Source organism: Carettochelys insculpta, chromosome 7 (assembly GCF_033958435.1).
Source record: "Carettochelys insculpta isolate YL-2023 chromosome 7, ASM3395843v1, whole genome shotgun sequence".
NCBI classification, from domain to species: domain Eukaryota; kingdom Metazoa; phylum Chordata; order Testudines; family Carettochelyidae; genus Carettochelys; species Carettochelys insculpta.
In genome coordinates, this window is record NC_134143.1 from 3,478,399 (window position 1) to 3,500,424 (window position 22,026).

The 22,026-nt window shown below is 54.1% G+C and overlaps 3 non-coding genes and 1 pseudogene across 3 annotated transcripts; 1 reads left to right on the forward strand and 3 right to left on the reverse strand.

Moving 5' to 3' along the window:
* Positions 1-11,759: 11,759 nt before the first annotated feature.
* Positions 11,760-11,831, reverse strand: TRNAG-CCC (transfer RNA glycine (anticodon CCC)). The gene has a single exon. It is a non-coding gene; the product is annotated as a tRNA-Gly (tRNA).
* Positions 11,832-12,583: 752 nt separating this feature from the next.
* On the forward strand, positions 12,584-12,665 carry TRNAS-UGA (transfer RNA serine (anticodon UGA)). The gene has a single exon. It is a non-coding gene; the product is annotated as a tRNA-Ser (tRNA).
* Positions 12,666-14,056: 1,391 nt separating this feature from the next.
* TRNAH-GUG (transfer RNA histidin (anticodon GUG)) lies at positions 14,057-14,128 on the reverse strand. Its single transcript has one exon. It is a non-coding gene; the product is annotated as a tRNA-His (tRNA).
* A 7,525-nt stretch (positions 14,129-21,653) lies between these two features.
* Positions 21,654-21,853, reverse strand: LOC142016260 (small nucleolar RNA U3; annotated as a pseudogene).
* Positions 21,854-22,026: the final 173 nt, after the last annotated feature.

Sequence of the window (22,026 nt, forward strand, 5' to 3'; positions counted from 1 at the left end):
TTATTTGTCACCTCTCACACGGCCAGTGTTCCCCAATCGGTGTTCCCCAAAGTGACAGTCAGGGTTCCCCGGTCGGGGTCAGCAACCTGTGGCTCCAGAGCTGCACGGGACTTAACGCATCATTTGCAGGTCTGGGTGCTGCCACTGCTGACTCCTCTGCCACTGCTGGAAGGGGAGTCAGGCAGGTTCTGCGTTGTCCTATGTCGGGCCCTCCGGACTAGAGTTTGAGGAGCAGGGGTATATTCAAGCCTCAGATTGGGTGAGGTATTTTGGAGGGTTTGGGGCTTAGAGGGGTTAAACCTGGGGGTGAGGGTGTCAGATTTGGACTGAGAGGGATTAAGCCTGGGGATGAGCGGGGCAGATTTGGTCTGAGAGGGGTTAAAGCCGGGGATGAGCGGGTAGATATTGGCTGAGAGGGATTAAGCCTGGGGAAGAAGGGGGCAGATTTGGTCTGAGAGGGATTAAGCCTGGGGATGGGGAGGGCAGATTTGGTCTGAGAGGGGCTAAGCCTGGGGATGGGGGGGCAGATTTGGGGCTGAGAGGGGTTAAGGGGTTATTTGGGATTCTGTAAAATTCTTTCAAGTTTAAAAGGGTTCTGTGGCCAAGTAAAATTGGGAAACACTGACCCAGGCAATCACACACAGCCGGCGTCCTCCGCCTCCCCCGCCAGCCCCCCTGTGCTCAACAAGGGAGCGCAGCTCATCCCTTCCAGGGTGGGGGTCTCAGCTGACTGCAGAGAGAAAAAGTGGGTCCTGATGTCGAAAGTTTGCTCCTGCCTGATGTAAACCATCAGAACAGCCCTTATGGGTCACAGAAAAGGATCAGAAAGGCAAGTGGCCTTATAATGGCCAAAGCCAAGTGCAGCAAAACCCAACACCCAGGCAGTACTGGGAGTGGAACGTAGGGTCTCCTCTTTACAAGGCACCTGCTTTAACCAGCTAATTCATAGAGCCCGTCATCATCAACAGCCATGATCTCAGCGCCCATTGCTGCCCGACGCCTCCCTCACGATTTCCTTCCATCTTTCCCTGTCCAGTGGGTGGGAGAGGTCCTGAGTTCAAGTCCCAGACAAGCCCTTCTTCTGCCTTTCTCTAATAACTCACCTGTGCAGTTGGGGTCCCAAATCCTCAGCTGTGTCCTTCTTCCTTTGCTCAGTGCAATGGAACAGTCACTTGCCACTGGATGGCTCAGCTCTGTGAAGATGAGGCTCTGCCAGTGACTACACCCTTTGTGCCAGAGGTCACTTTCACAGCCCTGAGCAGAGGCACAAATAGGGCACATCTCCACTACTCCCTCCCTTTGGAAGGGGCAGGACAATGAGGGATTTTGGAACATGTTAATGAGGTGCTGACATGAATATGCAGAGCCTCATTAGCATAATGGTGGACGTGCAGTTTGTGAAAGTGCCGCTTTGGACGTGCAGGCTGCACACGCAGATTGGGGCCCCCAGGCTCCCAAAGCCCTTCTTCACAAACAGCTGCTGCCAGCGCTGGAAGCTCCCGAGAAGTGGAACCTTCATTTGAGCACTTGGAGCTCTGTAGAAGTGCGGGGGGGTCACTGGTTTGCTCACTGGGCCCCGTCCCCTCCACACTCCTCGCTCGGCCTCCTCCCTCTGAGGCCCCACCTGTGCTCTCCCCTCACTCCCGGTTCACCTCCTCCCATCCCTGCTCTGCCTCTTCCACTGCAGTCTGCCTGCTGCTCTCACCTCTCCTCCCACCGGCCCACCCATCTGCTGCTCTCTCCCCTATTCCCCTCAGGCCTCCCCACCTGCTGCTCATGGCTCTCCCTGCCCTACGCCAGGGGCTGCCCAGGGAAGCCCCAACATTACATGGGGAAGGACCCCTGTTTAGCCTCTCCCTTTGGAGAGCGGTGGGTGCCGCTCGTTCACAGGTCGTACCCCTCAGCCCGGGTGGGTGCTGCTCGTTCACAAGTCGTACCCCTCAGCCCGGGTGGGTGCTGCTCGTTCACAGGTCGTACCCCTCAGCCCAGGTGGGTGCCGCTCGTTCACAGGTCGTACCCCTCAGCTGGGTGGGTGCTTCAAACAGCTCTGGCTCGTGAACACACCCGGATGGGGCACTCCCAGAACAGCTCTAGAAATAAATCACAGACATGGCCAGTAATTAAAAGCGTAAAAATATGCCCCAGAGCCCCAATGTGAACCCCTCCTCCCACAGACACTGACTGTCCACCATCTCCTCTGCAGCTGCTCTCAGAAATGGTGCATCTGCCAAAGCAGCGCGTGCTACAGACCTCTGCAGTTCACAGAGCCACCCCTGTTGCATGTCGATCACCTGCCCAGGCAGCTCAATGAAAGTCTGAGCCCAGGGAGGTGATACCTGGTCAGAGGACACCAGGCTCTGCAAAGCCAGGCTGCCAGGCACCAGCACCCTCAGGCAGTGGCATTGTGATGCAGGCAGGGACTCCCTTACAGCCCTCCCACAAGACTGGACCTGCACAGCTGCCTGTGCCTGCTGGAACCTCCCCATCCATAGCAGCCAGGCCACTTAGTCAAGATGCATCAAGGGCTCACCTAGAGCTTGAAACCGCCACCGTGGCCTTATTAGCAGCTGTGTCTAAACAGCTCAGCCAGCTGATAGGAACTGGTTTTACAAGTGTCATCTTAGGAAAGGAGCCAGGGGAGCGGCAGGGACAGATGGACTCAACAATGAGGTGACTGGGGCAGAACTTCTACTTACCCAGAGGGGAGTTAGCTCAGATGGCAGAGCGCTGGCTTAGCATGTAAGAGGTAGTGGGATCGATACCCACATTGTCCACTGAAAGTCATTTTCTGCAGCCTTTTCTTCCAAGGCAATGTGAGACCAGGGCTCCCTTCCTTCTGCTTGGCTGCTCCCCAGGAAGCTCTCAGTGTAGAGGGGGCATTTGGAGCTGTCTCTGCTTGGCTCTGTGCAATGGCACAAAAGAGCATTTGAACACCTTCTCTCCCACCTGCTGAGAAGAACAGCTCTGACCTGGAGGCTGAATTTGAAGGAGGAAGCCATGGCCATGGGCTGCCTCAGGTGAGAGAAAGTGGTGATGCACATGTGAGCCATGGACCTCATATGGTGATGCCCCAGAGCGGGTAGCAGTGAGTTGTAGGTCAGTCATTGTGGTGGGCAGGCTCAGCACTGCACACGCAGGAGGTTCTGGAGTTGGGGTGACAGCTGTGGGCTCTGCTCCTCTGGGCTCTGTGCCTGTGGGTAGGAGAGCAGACAGGGCAGCTGCTGGTGCAAGGCCATGTGCTCTGGGTGAGCTGGAGCAGCTGAGCTCAGGAGCAGGCAGCAGGCTGGGGTCCCTCCATGGGAAGGACGTTGCAGCAGGGGGTGATGGTGTTACCCTCTGCCAGGGAACATGGGCCGTGTTAATCTCATGATCAAGGCAGCAGAGGGAGGGGATAGGCAGGGTCTGTGGGGACATCTCTCAGGGGCCTGGGACAGGGGGTGAGGGGCAGCAGGGTCAGAGGGAATTCCCAGCCAGGGCTCAGGGTAGTGGGGACTGCGAGACAGAGTGTGAGGGGGGGATGCCGGGTTGGGGTTCAGGGTGGTGGGGGAGGGGCAGAGGGGATGCCCAGTTGGGATTCTGAGCAGTGGGGGAGGGGTAGCAAGCTAATTCCAGAGCCCCCGTGACCCTGCAGCTCCCTGTTGCTCCTTTCTGAAAGGGCCCTTGTGAGCTGTCACTGGGCAGGCCGGCTCGCTCAGTTGCTCATTCCTATGAGCAGATGGGAACAAGGGGCCTTCGAAGTAGGCAGGGTCCTGTCGAAAAGGAGCCCCGTCGGGACGAGACGTGTGGCGGTGAGACGCGTCAATTTCGAAGTGCCGCGGCCGCCCGCATGCTAATGAGGGGTTGAATATGTATTTCAGCGCTTCATTAGTAAACTTCGAAATGGCCATTTGCATGGCCATTTCGAAGTTTTTGGCTAGTGTAGACACGGCCATAGAGACGCTCCAGTTTGGTCAATGTAAATCGCAGTGAGGCATTGCTGGTGCATGATGGCATATATTATATTAGTAGCTGTGAGCTAAAGGAACCCCTGAAAGTGTGCTTGCTGTTCGGTCCTGTGATGATATTTATGGTGTAGATATGTGAGCACAATTGGTATCAAGGTTTGTTGCAGGGCTTGGTGCCCAGTTTAGAGTTACTGTGGTGTGCCCTATAGTTGCTGGTGAGAATTTGTTTCAGGTGGGCAGGCTGTCTGCAGGCAAAGACAGGCCTGCCTCTCAAGGGCTGTGAGAGTGAAGGATCATTGTCCAGGATGGTTTGCAGACCACAATTGATACATTGGAGAGGCCTTAGGTCGTGTCTCTATGTGACAGCCAGTGGGGTTCTCTTGTTTTCTTTGCAAGGCCTGTCTTGAGGCAGGCGGCTTCTGGGTACCCGTCTGGCTCTGTCAATCTGCTTCCTCACTTCCTTAGGTGAGCATTGCAGTTTGAGGAAAGCTTGGTAAAAGTCTTGTAGATGTTTGTCTCTGATGGATCAGAGCAAATCCGGTTGTACCTTAGTGCCTGGGTGTGCGCAATGCATCGTGTAGTCTGCTCTGGATGGAATCTGGAGGCGTGTAGATAAGCATAGAGGTCTGTGGGTTTTTGGTATCGGGTGGTATTTATGTGACCATCGCTTATCTGCATAGTAGTGTGCAGGAAGTGGATCTCTTGTGTGAACTGGTCCAGACTAAGGCTGATGGTGGGGTGGAAACTGTTGAAATCCTGGTGGAACTCTTCAAGAGCCTCCTTCCCAACCAATGAAGCAGTTGTAGATGTCCTTGGTCTTTCAGCGAGCTTTCTCTGCTATTAATCTTAGTGTCTGTATATGCTCTATGGTACTTTTATCTTTCCCAAATCCCACTTACTTGCCTGTTGGATGTTCCTTTATCTTTGATCTCAATCTCTCCATCAGTATCAGCAGCAGCAGCTTGCGTCGGTGACTTGAAAGGGAATCCTTCTGTGCACTTCCTTTCTTGTGTATTGTCACCAGCGCGGATGTTGTCCTTTCCTTAGTGGACTTTCCTTCCTTCCATGCTACGTTACATAGTCGGTGTATTTCCTGACTCATACTTTCTCTGCTGTATTTGATCATCTCTCCCATGATCTTATCATTTCTAGGGCATTTGTTTTTCTTTAGTTGTACCACTAACCTTTCTACCTCTTTCCTCAAAATATCAGATAAAGCTCTGCTGTCTGCCCACACCTGACCCCCCTGCCAGCCCCAACACTTGGGGCTGCCCAGCTTTGATGGTGTTTAGATCTTATAAGGCACCAGAGGAAGCTCAACTTGTGCTGGGTGGAGTCACACAGACCAGGCAGAGCTGTGAATGACTGAGCCCAGTAGCACCAGCCCCCCTGCAGATCACGAATCTCTCTCCAGGCAGGAGGAAGTGTGGGGAAGGCTTTGGCAAAGAGAACTCAAGTGCAGCTGGTGTGTGTGTGGGAGGGGGGTGGTTGGTTTGGCTTTTGTCTAAAACTGTGACATGTGATAGCCATCTGTGGACCTAACCTCCAAATATTTATTGAGCTCTTTTTCAAACTCTGTTAGAGTCCTGGCCTTCACAGCGTCCTCTGGCAACGAGTTCCACAGGTTGACTGTGCGCTGTGTGAAGAAAAACGTTCTTTTATTAGTTTTGAACCTGCTACCCATTAATTTCATTTGGTGTCCTCTACTTCTTAAATTATGGGAACAAGTAAATAACTTTTCTGTGTTCACTTTCTCCACACCATTCGTGATTTTATATACCTCTATCATATCGCCCCTCAGTCTCCTCTTTTCAAGACTGAAAAGTCCCAGTCTCTCTAGCGTCTCCTCATGGCTACGTCTACATGTGCCCCAAACTTCGAAATGGCCACGCAAATGGCCTTTTCGAAGTTTACTAATTCAGCGTTGAAACGCATAATGAGTACTTCATTAGCATGCGGGCAGCCGCGGCACTTCGAAATTGACGCGCCTCGCTGCCACGCGTCTCGTCCAGACGGGGCTGCTTTTCGAAAGGACCCCGCCTACTTCGAACTCCCCTTATTCCCATCAGCTCATGTCCACTCTGCCCAGCTAGGCCCGTCTGCATGCGTCGGGGCGAGCGCCTCCCCAGCGGATGGCATTTCAGGGAAGAGGCAAAAGAAGAAAGTGGAGATTCTGTAGCCCACTGGGCTCTCGTGTTAGCCAGGCCTGCAAAATGGCTCCCGCTTGAAAGCAGACAGAAACACGGCATTTCATCCTTGCTCATCCCTTTCCTCTTCTGGCAAGTGCTTCTGTTTCTCCCGCCGGCCTGTGCTCTACCATCACCTCCCGGCCCAAGAGAACGCCCCTTGGTGCCATCGGGGCAAACTAGAGGCAAAAGGCCAATCAGCTCCTCTTAACAGCTTTCCAGCTTGGCCTCCTCTGCCCTTGGAGGCCAGCTTTTCCCTCGGCCTGTTTTCCTATACTTGCCAAAGCGGAACTAGAGGAAAGAAGCAAGTGCCACTAAGAAAGATGGGGTGGCTTTCGGCTCAAGACCCAGCGCCAAAGCTGCAGCTGAGCCCCTGTTGCTCTCCTGTCACCTCCGCTCAAGCTCCAGGGGAGAATCCAGCCCTCGATGGAAAAGGCTGGAAGGGACATTGTCTGTGGGTGTCCAGCAAGGTGAAGGGAGGGCTGGTCATAGTGTGATGGACCTCAGTGGGAATTTTGGGAAGGCCAGCTGGGGCTTCCGAGCTGGGTGTGCGGCTGGGTTTGTTGGTTTACATCACAGTGGTTTTCTCTTCTGGGGTATGGTGCTTTTTGGGGGGGGTGGAACTCTTAGCCCAACATCACACCTCATGCAGGAGCCGTTGCTCTTTGTGCCAAGGCATGTAGCTGGGATCCAGGACTCAGGACCCTTTCCCCAAATGTACATATTCCCCTCCCACCACACACATCTGACCCTGTTCCACTTCAGACTCTGGAGCGTTCACTTTCCCTGGCTGGTGCCTCAAACGGCTTGCAGATGTGAGGGCTTAGCTCAAGCGGTACCTCCTCCCCTTTCAGGTGAGGCGAGAGTCGGTTCCATGTCCATATCCTCCCACTGCTGGTTTTCCTTTCCCAGGAGCCCAGAATTGTCAGCCTGCAAATGTCTCTCTGTTCTGCAACATTGGCCTCCCTCTTACTAAAACCAGCCACAACAAACTTCTTCAACCTAATTTTGTAGTACAGACATAGCCAGAGGCATTTGAACCAGGCTGAATGGGATTTCTCAGGTGCCACACGAGTCTCTGCTAAAGTGTGGCTGTGTTTGGCTTGAGTAGTGGATTCCTGTTTCCATAACTTTCTTGCTTCCTCGAGAGGGAGTTCTTGAGGCCAGAAGACCTGGCAAGGAAATGAGAAGCAGAGAGAGCCAATGGAGCTGCTGTGGAGTTCTGGTGCCCTTGGGAGAGTGATCCTGCTGCTCCTACTTGAGTAAGGAGCGCTGTGCAGTGAGGGCTGGTAGCTCTGGGAGGCTGGGTCCAGGGATGTCCAACCCTCACCTGTTCTGCTTTCTTCCTCATTGGTTTTTTTTTCCTTTCATGAAACTTTAACACTTGAGGGATAGTGGGGAATAACAGCCGAAAAGGATCTGGGAGTTGGAGTGGACGAGATGCTGGACAAGAGTCAACAGTGTGCCCTTGTATCCAAGAAACCTAATGGCATATTAGGTTGCGTCAAGAGGAGCGTTGCCAGTAGATCCAGAGAACTGATTATTCCTCTTTATTCGGCTTTGGTGAGGCCGCATCTGGAGGACTGTGTCCAGTTCTGGGCCCCCTTTTACAGGAAGGATGTGGATACACTGGAGAGGGTCCAGTGGAGGGTGACCAAAATAATTAGGGGGATGGAGTATGTGACCTATGAAGAAAGGTTGAGGGAATTGGGACTGTTTAGTCTGCAGAAGAAAAGACTGAGGGGGGACTTGATAACAACCTTCAACTTACTGAAGGGAGGCTGCAAAGAGGCTGGAGAGAGGCTGTTCACAGTGGTCACGGATGGTAGAACACGGAACAATGGACTCAAGTTGCAGTTGGGAAGGTCCAGGTTGAACATTAGGAAAACTTTTCCACTCGGAGGGTGGTGAAGCATTGGAATGGTCTCCCCAGGGAAGTGGTGGAGTCTCCATCCCTGCAGGTGTTCAAGTCTCGCCTTGACAAAGCCCTGGCAGGGCTGATCTGATGGGTTTGGTCCTGCTTCGGGCAGGGGGCTGGACTCGATGATTTTTTTCGGTCTCTTCCAGCTCTTTTGTTCTACGATTCTGTGATTCTACGACCACACACACTCAGAGCCTCCTACACTCACACGTTTACCCAGATGAACCCCCACTGCTCTTAGTGACAGCTCTGTGGGAAGCTTTACGATATATTTCAACAACAGACAACAATTTTTCTCTTCTGAGCTGTGAAAACTACGTCTTTCTAAGGCTACGTCTGCACAAGCCAAACACTTCGAAATGGCCATGCAAATGGTCATTAACAAAATGGCCCACTCCATTAAAGTGCCGGCTGACAGCTCAGCAGCTCCAGCTCTAGCAAGACTTTATCAGATTCACACTGGTGTGCCAGTTCGAGGGGACTGTAACTGCGCCTGCTGAGTCGCATGGGAGGGAAACCGGCATCCATTGCGTCTCTGAGCTCCAGCTCAGACAGAGAACTTCTGCCTGGTTCTTCTTTCTGCTGCAAGTTGTTCAGGGACAGAGCTCATCAGCGCCCTTGGTAAGAAGCTGTAACATTCGCAAGTTCACCCTGGTTGTTAACACAACTTTTTGTTTCTGCCGCTGCCTAAAGCAGGGTCAGCCAGTCAATCAACTGCTCTGGGACGCTGCCAATAGGGCTGCAGAAAGGAGTCTCAGCTCGGGGCTAGACACCATGGCGAAGCGGACAGGGAGCTGCAGACAGGGGAGTTTCGGAGGCAGAGCAAGTGATCCTGCCGCGGCAGAAGCTACCAGGTGAGAGCGCTGGCTTTTGGGGCGGGTGAGTGAGTGAGTGAGTGAGTGAGTGCGTGTGCTTAACTGTTTGAATTTGAACTGCCATTTTGATTTCAGGTGGGTGAGTTTCAGTTTCAGTTTCTGAGGCGGGTGGGATACCTGCCTCACCTTTGTTCCCTTGATTGCCTTCATCAGCCTCTCCCTGTGTGACCCCCAGGGGGGAGAGCCTGACCCAGGCCAGTCGGCTTTGAAAGTCAGAGGCAAGGGCGACCAGGGGAGAGACACGGGCAGGGAGCTGCAGACGGGGACTTGAAGAGGGAGTATGACAGAGGGAGGCCTACGATGGTTAGGAAGACCCCCAACACCTGTGCGAACACGACTCCTGTCTCCTCCACCTGCGCCTGTAGCCAGACAGACTGCCTGGCCGTGGATGCCTCTGCCCAGATGCTGGTGCGGCTTTGCAGGCACTGTGGCTTGCAATTCCCACTCACTGATACCCAGGCTGGGGGCACCATCCAGTGTGAAAGGTGCCTGCTGGTGGAATCTCACAGGGGGCAAGTGGGAGAGCTACAGGAGGAGGTGGCCAGGTTGAGGAGTACCCGACTCCACGAGCAGCTCCTGGACAGTATTCATGTGGAGACAGCTGAGGTGACTGTCCCAGGACACAGGACGGCTGATAAACCACTGGTGGCGGAGGAGACAGATCGGGGGGACACTGGCAGCTGGTTACTGCTGGCAGCAGGCAGTGTTCCACCCCTGCTCCGAACCCTCCCGCCGTGGTACTAGGAAACCGTTACGCGCTGTACTTGATACAGGAGACAAAGAATCGCCCCACACAGCAGAGGAGAAGCCTTGTGCCCCCACGGCTGGGAAGTCTGCTGCCACCCCTGAGAGGAGGAAGTGCAGATTAGTGGTGCTCAGGGACTCTCTTCTAAGGGGGAAGGAGGTGCCCATCTGTCGCCCTGACAGTTCATCTCGGGAGGTGTGCTGCCTGCCGGGGGCCCGTAGCCAAGACATTACAGAGGTGTTGTCGAGGATTATCCATCCCTCTAACTACTATCCTATGCTTCTTATCCATGTGGGCACTAATGATACAGCAAAGTGTGATGCTGAGCAGGTCAAGAGCGACTTCAGGGCCCTGGGGGCACGGGTGAGCGAGTTTGGGGCACAGGTGGGTTTCCTTCCAGAAGATCCCCGCAGGCCACACGTCTGCACATGTACTTCAGAGTCAGGAAGAGCTTCTTCTGGACTCCAAACCATGTGCTGATATGCTAATGAGGTGTGGAAAATTTGCATCCATGCCTCATTAGCATTTTCCAGATAACTCATTAGCCTGAGGCTTCCAGAAGAAGCGGCACGTGTCGACACAGCCAAAGGCTATGTCTGCACAGCAGCATTATTCCTGAGTGAGGTATTCCAGAAGAGGTATTCCAGAATAGCCGATTCCAACATAGCACAGCTGCACACAATATCAAAACAAAAAGCAGTCAAGTAGCACTTTAAAGACTAGCAAAATAGTTTAAAGTGCTACTTGACTGCTTTTTGTTTTGATAGTGTATAGACTAGCTCGGCTTACTCTTTTTTACTACACATAATATGGATTTCAAAATATGGCTCAGCTATTTGGACATACAGCAGCTGCAGAAACCGAAGCCTATTCTGAATACAGTCATTGGAAGGACTATGGCTTATTTTGAACGAGGCGCTATTCCCTCTCTACACAGTCCCTTTGTCAAAAGAGCTTTTTGAAATATTCAAAATAGCTGTAGTCATGACCCCAAGACACACTCAGCCAGGGCTCTGCTCTCTCTCTCGCTCTCTGTTTCCTTTGACACCCTGGCCTTAGGCAGGAAAAGTCTCTTCTTGTCCTCAGCTCTCGTAGAAGTGAAGAGAGGAGAAATTGGTATTTCCATCATCCTCAGAGAGTGGAAGTGGATTTTCTTCTCTTCAGTTCTGTCCACACCTGCCCAGAGAGGAGAGAAAATAACCCTTCCCCAGCTGACTGTCCCCCTCAGCACCTCTGGGGCACCTGGCATTGGCTACTGTCAGCAGACAGGACACTGGGCTCGATGAGACTTTAGTCTGACTCAGTATGGCCGTTCTTATGTCTTATGTCTTTCCACATCAGCTCCATCTGTGCACTGGGCCTAGACATGAATTATGTATATCCAGGGGACGGTAAGGAAATGGGGAGCTCAGCGTTCCTGTTCCTCACTTACACAAGGACAAGAGCTGGAGGGTCAAAAAGGTGATTGGAAAAGTGTTACTGAGAAGGGGGAGGGGATGGTGCATGTTGAAGGGCTGGATGGAGATTTCTGCTTGGAGAGTTCTGATTCTTCACACCTGACACTTGTCTAGCCAGGGCAGTTGGGGCAGGTGAGCATCAGTCACGAGATTGGTCTCACATGAAAGGGCACCAGAGGCTCTCTGTAGGTATTTGGAAGAACAGAAAGAGGGGAACTGCTGGCTGGGTATTAAATATTCAGGAGTTTTCTACTGCCAGTTTTCTTGAGAAGCCGGCAAACACCCACAGCCTGGTGGTGACGGCATTTCTACCACTACTCCACTGGAGCAGAGCAGCTCGACTTGACTTTTCCTCTCCCACTTCTCTTTTCCATGTGGGAAGGTCTGTTTTGGAGACACCTGAAGCTCCTGGTGACCAGCTGCTTTGTTCTCCCCTTGTTCTGGGCTCCTTTGACCACAGTAAAGGGGTTGCACTTAAGCTGCCTGAAAGCTTTGGCCAACAGATCTTAGTTCAAACCAAGCACCACAAGTTAGAACTCCAACACCCCCCATCTCACCAAGCAGCAGATCATCCCTGCTCTCCAGTTCCAACAGAGCACTTGCTGGGGGAAGAGGAAGTAAGAAGCAAAGCTGTGCTAGCTGGGAATTGAACCCAGGCCAACTGCAGGGGAAGCAGCCATGCTAACCACTATACCACCAGCACCTCTTTTGGGTGGAGGGGGGCTAAAAGGGCAACATGCAGAAATATGAATTACTGAGCATGTGGTTTCCACCCCACCCCGGCTCTTTTTTCATTAGTTGTAGGCATCCTTCGATCCCAAGGGATCCTGGGTTTGTGCCCCAGCTGGACTGATCCGCGCAGTGTCTCCTGTGGCTGTGCAATCCAAGGCGGGAGTGGCAGTCCTTTCCGCACAGTGAGCAGCAGGAGGCAGACGTCGCTCTGGTGTCACAGGCACGGACCTCTCTGAGGGCTCTCCTCCCTTCCGCTTCCTTCACCAAGGTAGTTTCATACATAACAAGCGCTTCCTTCACTCCCTGTTTCCAGACATGCCTGTCTGAGGCGAGCGAATGCCAGGTGTTCGCACTGATAGAGAGAGCACTGAGGTCACACTTGCACGTGTCCTTGTAGCGCAATTTAGGTGGCCCTTTCGGCCTCTTTCCAGACGCCAGTTGGCCGAAGAGGAGGTGCTTCGGTATTCGGCCATCCGCCATGTGTGAGACATGGCCCAGCCAGCGCATACGCCTCTGTTTGAGAAGGGTGACCATGGAGGCGGTGCCCTCTCAAGCACTGCGCTACTGGGGACCTTGTCCTGCCATGAGATACCGAGTATGCGCCTAAGTGTGTGCTCAAAACACAGCTATCAAGTGACAAGTTGCCCCAGGGCCAGTGAACCTCCTTCTCCCCCACCGAGCATTCACCAGGGTCTCTGGCCTTCAGGAAAGAGCACTCTCGGAGCTGTGATGGCCAAGTGGTTAAGGTGTTAGACTTGAAATCCAATAGGGTTTCCCTGCACATGTTCAAATCCTGCTCACAGCGAGGGCTGTGTTTTAGCCACATCCTGGAACCAGGACAATACAGCAGCACACACCCTGAGACGCTGCCCAGGGGCTGTCTATGACCAGTGTGTGGAAGAGGCCAGGGGAGACTGTGGTTGGGTCACTGCTCTGGCTGCTGCTGGGCCCAGCTGAAGGCTCAGCAGGTCGGTTTGGCCATGCCCATGCACATAACCCTGAGGCTTCCAGGTTACATGTTGGGCAGCGTGTGGCTGGGACAGAGGAAACACAAGCCACATGGCACCAGGAAGGTCAGAGGGAGGCTGCACCTCTCCCAGGTTCCTGCTCCTCCCCTCTGGGGTCACCTTTCGACAAGCAGAGCTCTGAGAAAAGCACTGAATGACCTGCCCCAGCTGGGGGTGTGTTGTAGAGGGAACATCAGGCCTGCAAACTCCCCAGCACAGCGTGGATGAAGGCTTCTGAAGGCTTTGTATGTCTGTGACCTGCCTTGTAACACCTCCCATCCTGTTCCTTTGTTTTCTCTTGGTCACAAACTTTTGTTTCCCACACTGCAGGGGTGGGCGGCAGGGGGCCTATTGGGGTCAGAAGAGCACTGTGTACATGCGAGTGGGGAGTTTAAATCACTTCTCACTGCACCAGAGCCTTCAGCAGGAGAGATACGGCATTTCCAGGGAGGGCTGCCCCAGGCTCACAAGATCACACCAGCATCAGGACTCCAGGGATCTCTGGGCACACTGCCAAGTTCCAGTGCACCAACCGATTGCCTGAACCCTTCCATCCGGCTGGGCCAAAGACCTGGCTCCACCAGGCGCCAGTCACCCACTCACTCTCGTGCAGGACAGGAGAAGGAAGCAGCTCAGAGAGCTTTAGGGCTGTGCCTCAGTAAGGCAGCCCCAGGAGGTGCTTCTGACATTGAACTCAGACTGGAGGAAGCAGAGCCATGAACAATGGCTCCAGCCCTCCCCACCTGCCCCTCACCCTTTGGGGCTGGCTCGCATTGCCCTCTGGACACCTCTCACCCTCACCTGTCAGTATGGACTGTGTCCTCATTGCTTCTCTGGAGATCCTGTGTCTCCCAGGACTCCCTCTCTCTCCCCGGGGCTTTCTCATCACCTGGCCCCACAAAGCTTTCACCAGACAGATAATCTGCTTTCCAGGCCCATTCCTGTGGATATGGGCTTAGAGCCACAGAATCCTGGGGCTGGAAGGGACCTCAGGAGATCATTGAGTCCAGCCTCCTCCCCAAAGCAGGAGCAACCCCAACTAAATCATCCCAGCCAGGGCTTTGTCAAGCCAGGGCTTAAAAACCTCCAGGGATGGAGATTTCACTACCTCTTCAGGTAACGCGTTGCAGTTCTTCACCACCCTTTTGGGGAAAATAAAAGTAGTAACAGCCCTGTGCTGGGCTATCACTGCCATGACTTGGATTTGAACCAAGGTTTCTGCAGCCACAATGCAGAGTACTAACCACTGTACGATCATGGCCAGCTCAAGAAGTTTTCTACTGAGCTTTCCTTTCTAGGGCATCACCCCACAGTCTGGAGCCTGGACCACTGCTCCAGCTGTAGGCAGGACTTGTTGGGCTCCAGGGCACAAAGCAAATTAACAGCCAGCTGCCCAGAGAAGGACTTGAGCCCTTCACTGCCACATTAAGAGCCTCCTGCTCATCCAACTTCTGCTGGTAAAGGGGGCTTTTCCTTTTGGCCCTCGATACAAGTGCAGTCAGGGCAGCATTAGAGGAATGTACAATATTAAAGAAGCCCACATTGGAAAAGGCTGGGGGAGTTGCATCAGGTGGGAAGCAAATGGTTCTGTCTTTTGCTGCACTTCTACATAACACACGTTCTCTGTGCTAGAAAGTGCCTCATTCTTCTGGAAAGAGAGAACCCTCGCGCTTTTTACAATGTGTCTCCTTTGACGCAAATAGAGCCCTCAGCCTACTACCTATCCTCCCTGCTCCTCCAGAATACAATGACCCACAGCTTAAAAAGGAAAAAGCTGTGTCTACACGTGCACGCGACTTCGAAGTAGCGGCACTAACATCGAAATACTGCCCGTCGCGGCTACACGCGTCGGGCGCTATTTCGAAGTTACCTTCGACGTTAGGCGGCGAGACGTTGAAGTCGCTAACCTCATGAGGGGACTGGAATAGCGCCCTTCTTCGACGTTCAACATCAAAGTAGGGACCGTGTAGACGATCCACGTCCCGCAACGTCGAAATTGTGGGGTCCTCCATGGCAGCCATCAGCTGGGGGGGTTGAGAGACGCTGTCTCTCCAGCCCGTGCGGGGCTCTATGGTCACCGTGTGCATCAGCCCTTAGCCCAGGGCTTCTGGCTGCTGCTGCTGCAGCGGGGGATTCATGCTGCATGCACAGGGTCTGCAACTCGTTGTCGGCTCTGTGTATCTTGTGCTGTTTAGTGCAAGTGTGTCTGGGAGGGGCCCTTTAAGGGAGCGGCTGGCTGTTGAGTCCGCCCTGTGACCCTGTGTGCAGCTGTGCCTGGCACCCTTATTTCAATGTGTGCTACTGCGGCGTGTAGACGTTCCCTCGCTGCGCCTATTTCGATGTGGTGCTGCGCAAAGTCGATGTTGAACATCGACGTTGCCAGCCCTGGAGGACGTGTAGATGTTATTCATCGAAATAGCCTATTTCGATGTCGCAACATCGAAATAGGCTACTTCGAAGTAGGCTTCACGTGTAGACGTAGCCAAAAATTATACAACACACAAAAGCTGCGTCTACACGTGCACGCTACTTCGAAGTAGCGGCACCAACTTCGACGTTAGGTGGCGAGACGTCGAAGTCGCTAACCTCATGAGGAGATAGGAATAGCGCCCTACTTCGACGTTCAACGTCGAAGTAGGGACCGTGTAGACGATCCGCGTCCCGCAACGTCAAAATTGCTGGGTCCTCCATGGCGGCCATCAGCTGGGGGGTTGAGAGATGCTCTCTCTGCAGCCCGTGCGGGGCTCTATGGTCACCGTGGGCAGCAGCCCTTAGCCCAGGGCTTCTGGCTGCTTCTGCGGCAGCTGGGGATCTATGCTGCAGGCACAGGGTCTGCAACCAGTTGTCAGCTCTGTGTATCTTGTGTTGTTTAGTGCAACTGTGTCTGGGAGGGGCCCTTTAAGGGAGCGGCTGGCTGTTGAGTCAGCCCTGTGACCCTGTCTGCAGCTGTGCCTGGCATCCCTATTTCGATGTGTGCTACTTTGACGTGTAGACCTTCCCTCGCTGCGCCTATTTCGATGTTGGGCTGAGCAACGCCGAAGTTGAACATCGACGTTGCCGGCCCTGGAGAACGTGTAGACGTTATTCATCGAAATAGACTATTTCGATGTTGGCTGCACGTGTAGACGTAGCCAAAAAGTTTAACAAAATCACAGCATCATCCACACAGCACAGCAAGTACATTTGAAAAAAATATTGTCAAACAGCAAGCAACATTCAAGAAAATACACAAAAAACTCAAACTATTAACACATCAACCACAAACTGGAAAAAAATTCTCACATGTCCCTCTGCATAGACAGCTTAAAAAACAAACAAACAAACAAAGAAACAAAAATTACACAAGCAGGAAAGAAAAAATTACAGGGAAAATTACACACCAAACCGGCTGAAGGACCTGGAGCGGGGGCAAAGCAAGTTCTTCTCACATCACAGTGATGACACAGACAACCCACAAAGCCTCCCCTTTGTGCAGCCCATTGCCCAGAGGTGCTTCCAGACAAATTTCGGCCCCAGAACCAGAGGCTCCAGGAGCAAAGACAGCGCGTGGATGAGGGACTCTGGACACACCACGCAATGCATTGTGGGTATGCAAAGGAGCATCACTGACTCTGCCCCAGAGAGCAGAGGAGCCGGGGTCTCCCAGCTGTGGCAGCTGCCCCTAGAACAGGGGTGATGACAGTTTTTATGCTGTGCCCCCTTTTTGGCCCTGCACTAAGCTGGTCCCCACAACCTGTGGGAGAACCATAGGAAGGGATGCTGGCCTGTGTCTGGTTCTGTAGATCAGTCTATTGCTGTTGGGGCAGACAGGAGATTGTGACATTCATTCCTCATTGGGCAAGTGTCCGTCCCTTTCCCAGCTGTGTACTGCACAGCTCAGGAGCTGGGAGAGACCAGAGCCCCTGAGCCAGCCTTGGGAACAGGCCCTTCCCTTAGAGGCAGCTGCCCTATCACTGGCTGCAGCTGAACCAGGGCTGCCCACTCCTTGGCAGGGCATAACACAGGTGAGTGTTGCACTGAAATAGGAGACAGGCTGGGCCCAGCAGCAGCCAGAGCAATGACCACACCCCAGGGTCAGCATTTCCCCCAGGCACAGACTCCCCTGGCCTCTTCCACACACTGGTCACAGACAGCCCCTGGGCAGTGTCTCAGGGTGTGTGCTGCTGTAGTGTCCTGGTTCCAGGATGTGGCTAAAACAGCACCCTTGCTGTGAGCAGGATTTGAACCTGCACAGGGAAACCCTATGGGACTGCCAGTCCACCATCTTAACCACTTAACCATCACAGTTGTGAAATCACCTTTGTCCCCCCCCAGGCCAGAGACCCTGGTGAATGCTCGGTGGGCTGAGGCTGGTGAGGAACACTGCCGGACAGCTGGTGGCGTTTACTGCCCTCCCCTTTCTTCAGCCCCGGCCACCTTCAAGCCGTCTGAGGTGTGTCAGGAGACCAGCCAGGGGACGCAGACGAGGGCCCCTCCTGGAGTGAGACTGAGTTTAAGGACTTCTGACACTCTGGGGAATGAGGAGCTGCTGCTCCACATGACTGGCTGGTGCCAGGATGCTGCAGCCTTCAGCCACCTGTTCTCTGGCCTGAGCTCCGAGGGTCACCCCACCTGAACAGCTGAACTACTGGGGAGAAAAGTGAAGGAACTGTGGCAGGCCAACTGCCAGGCCCAGGATGAGGCCAGCCACCCGAGGGGCAGTGGCCGCTACCTGCCCCACTTCCAGGAGCTCAACGGCCTCCTGGGACCCAAGGAGGCAGCACTGACCACCCACGTCCTACACACCACCAGGTCAGATGGCGCTTGCCAGGGGGCTGCAGGAGGTGTCAGGACCAGTCGCAGGCAGCAGCTCCCACCCAACAGGCACAGGAACAGAAGCCCAGAGCCATGACAGGGGTTCCAGCAATGGGGTCCTCATCATCTCTGTGTCCTGAGAGGTCTCCATCTGGGCCCCCTCCACCTGGGCCTCCCTTCAGTTCCTCTAGGGACAGCAAGGTCGGTTTCGTGCATGTTGGACGCCTGGCACAAGGGGAGGGGAGGCCAGCAGTGGCCCACTCACACAGCCACCAGCTCCAGTCTGGATGCACCCCACATGGCTGTGCTCCCTGAGCCTCAATGGGGGCCTCATGCAACACTCAGCACCTGCCCCTGTGGACAGCACCACAGGCTGCATGCCCAGGGAGGGAGGCTGAGCTACACTGCATATGTCCCACCCACGCAGGGACCCCCCAGCCACACAGATCCCTCAGGGACCCCGGGCCAGATGGGGGGACATGGTGGAGTGGGGCACACAGCCCCCAGGGCCAGGTCATGGTGCTGATGGCCTTTCCCTGGGTCCCCTTCTGTCTCCAGAGCTGCACCATCCAGGGGCCAGACAAGGCCTGTACACAAGCCAGAAAGGCCCACACCAGAGGGCGAGGGGGCTGGAACTGCACCCCTAAGAGCGCCCACATGGGGCCAGTGCTGGGGCATGTGCTGGTGCCACTGTGGGGAGGAGGAAGCTGCTGCTGTCACTGCTCACACCACCACCCTGCAGGACGTGACTGCTGTCATGCAGGAGAGGCTGGTGATGGAGCAGGAGGCCTGGGGTTGGGTGGCAGGCAGCCTGGACACCCTCACACAGGCTGTGACCACGTGCCTGGCTCAGCCTCCCACCCCATCACCAGTCCCTCCCACAGCCCATGCAGCTCCTCCCTCCACATGTCCCTCACAGTGTCCCACAGTTCCCCCCACCCCTCCACCCACAGTCACTGACATTGCTGCCCTGCTCCCCCCAACTTTCCCCATCCCCTCCCTCCCTTCCTGTAGCCCCCAGTGAGCCCAAGCCTGAGCCCACTGGACCCCTTCCTTGTCCCTACCTCCTGATGGTCCAAGCTCCATCCCAGCCCTTGTAAAAATATGGACTGTGGCCTCCCAGCCGCTCCCCAGAGCCCTTTCTGAGTTCTGTTACCCCAACCCCCTCTGCAAGACCTCCTCTAAGTTGCCCCCACTACCCACCCCAGGACCCCAATTTTCTATAGTCCCTCATCCGTCTTGTCAATCGTTTACACTTCTGTTTATGCAGTTTGGAATCCATTGCCAGAGTTTAATGAAATACTTTTTTTAGCAACACTCCCTGTCCCTGGTGTCTATTGGGAGGCCGGGAGGGTTTGGGAGTGTCGGCGGGTTGGTTGATAGTGAGAGGTGGGTGCGTGGGAAGGGAGTTGTGGTGGTGGCTGTATGTTGGGGGGGTCACATGGTACCCCGGACAAAGGCCTCCCAGAGGAACTTACTGACCTGCACCCTGACCCTCTGTGCCTGACAGCATGGGAAAGCAGCCAGCTCCTTGGAGCCATGGCCAGACCCAAAACCCACCCCTGCATGAACGGCTCTTGCTTTACCTTCACGGTGTTGTGGAGGGAGCAGCATGTACCCACCACATCTGGTACATTGCGCGGGATGACCTCCAGTATCCTGAGGGGGCCCTGAACGTGCCCTTCAGCCACCTAATATTGCAAGCCCAGTTTAGGAACTAAATAAAAATGTCCTGGCTGGGCTCAGTGTGTCCCATGTAGGGCCAAGTCAGCCACTCATGCAAGGGGTAAATGGCATTGGGCATTATATAGCGGGGCTAGTGGTGTCCCCATTTGGTAGCTCCCAGGTTGGGATGGATGTCTTCTCCTGCATGCTGCAGCAGAGCCATGAGTTGGAAGATACGGGCATTGTGGGCTCACCCAGACAAACCCACACAGAATGCCATAAATTGCCCCTTGGTGTCCATGCATGTCTGGAGCACCCCAACATGGTACCCCTTGCAATTGATGAAGATGCCTGTGCTTCATTCTGGGGCCTGGATAGCAATGTGGGTCCCATCCAGAGCTCTGAAGCACTTGGGGAAGTCCAGCTTCTCAGCCCCCATTAGGGTGACTTGCAGATCCCAGACACGGACAACCCAGTAAAGTAGGTTGTTTTTGATTGCCCAGAAGACCTGAATGGTGTGTGGGGAGAACATGTCCATGTGTGCGTGGTGGGGTGCTCCATGCATCCCCTTCCCCTCCCCCCACCTGGCCCCAGCCACCCCACGCTGTCCCTCTCCCCTGTCTCTGAGGGTCCCCCTTGCCTGGTAGCCCTCCTCCCCGTGGTGGGGAGGTGCCCCAAGCATGCCCTACCTCCAGCAGAACAGCCGCAATGGTGGCCCTGCCCACCCCCAATTGATGGCCAAATGACTGGTGGCTGTCCAGGGTAGTGAGCCTCCACATAGCAATGGCTACCCCCTTGTGCAAGGGGAGTGTGCGCTGCACCTGTGTGTCATGGTGCTGGGGGGCAGGGGAGGGCCAATGACTTAACTCCAGAAATAGCCTCTTTGTCATACTGAAGTTGTGGGGCCAGCGGGTGTCATTCCAGTCCCCCAGAACCAGCCTGTCCCATCACTCGCTGCTGGAGGGTGGCAGCTCGGAGCAGTGCCTACAGGCTGACCGTGGCCTGGATGGGTCGGGCATCAGGGAGTCTCTGGGGGCCATTGTGTGCCACCAAGTGGCTTCTCCATGTGGTTGAGTTCTTGGTGCTCTGGGTACAAGCCAGCCCTTGGCATATGCAGAATGAGTGTGTTTTGGAGGAGCCCTTTAAAGGAGCACCAGGCTGCAGCCCCCAGAAGGGCTTATCTGCCTTGCTAGCGCAGCCACGGCATTTTCTGGCCCTTTTCTCCCAAAAGAGCACCCGGTGACATGTGGCTGCTTCCTTGCAAACCAAGGGCCTGGTCTTTTCAAAGAGAGGCTCACAATCTCCTTTCGCTTGGGGCGTGCGGACGCTCGCTTTCAAAAGCTGATCTGTCAGAAGGTGGCTTTGGAAAGTTTGCCTTTTGACATCACTCTGTGGTTCAGATTCAGCCAGCCACGGAGAAAAGGGTAGAAAAGCAGAACCAGGTCCCCACGTGAAAATTGCAGCATAGTGTAACAAAGGAAATGTGTGTGTATATCAAAAAAGGATAAAATTCTTTTAACAACTAAGGCTACGTCTACACGTGCAGCCAACATCGAAATAGTCTATTTCGATGAAAAACTATACGTCCTCCAGGGCCAGCAACGTCGATGTTCAACTTCGACGTTGCTCAGCCCAACATCGAAATAGGCGCAGCAAGGGAACGTCTACACATCAAAATAGCACACATCGAAATAGGGATGCCAGGCACAGCTGCAGACAGGGTCACAGGGCGGACTCAACAGCAAGCCGCTCCCTTAAAGGGCCCCTCCCAGACACAGTTGCACTAAACAACACAAGATACACAGAGCTGACAACTGGTTGCAGACCCTGTGCCTGCAGCATAGATCCCCAGCTGCCGCAGAAGCAGCCAGAAGCCCTGGACTAAGGGCTGCTGCCCACGGTGACCATAGAGCCCCGCACGGGCTGGAGAGAGAGCATCTGTCATCCCCCCAGCTGATGGCCGCCATGGAGGACCCGGCAATTTCGACATTGCGGGACGCGGATAGTCTACACGTTCCCTACTTCGTCGTTGAACGTCGAAGTAGGGCGCTATTCCGATCCCCTCATGAGGTTAGCAACTTCGACGTCTCGCCGCCTAACGTCAAAGTTAACTTCGAAATAGCGCCCGACGCGTGTAGACGCGACAGGCGCTATTTCGAAGTTGGTGCCGCTACTTCGAAGTAGCATGCACGTGTAGATGCAGCTTAAGAAACAGAAACTTTTAAACACCATTTTCACTCTCTCTGCTCCTGAACATTTCATGCAAAAACACCTAAAGCAATTCTCCCCACTCTAAAAACTTCTTTTAAACTTTACAATAAAAAACAACCACTCAGACTAGGTTCTCTTCTTCTTGCTTCCAAAAGAAAACAAGAACAATCATCAAGAACAAACAGCAGTACTGCTTGTTTACCTCATGCTCTGAAGAGAACACTTCAATTCATCATCATGGTTGGCAAGACCAAGAACACCCACATGCACTTCTCTAGCTACACACTACAGAAATGATCCCTAAAAGTACAGTCTTAAACACATACTCCTCAGCTGCACACCCAGCAGAACAGGCACAAGCTTCCTGCCCATGGGGAACATTTTCAAACAGCTGCTTCCACCCTCCTCCAACTAAGGGACAAAAGTCTAAAATCAACCACCCCTTTCGCTGAAGCCCAATTCACCCGCTTTGGGACACAGTGTATCACA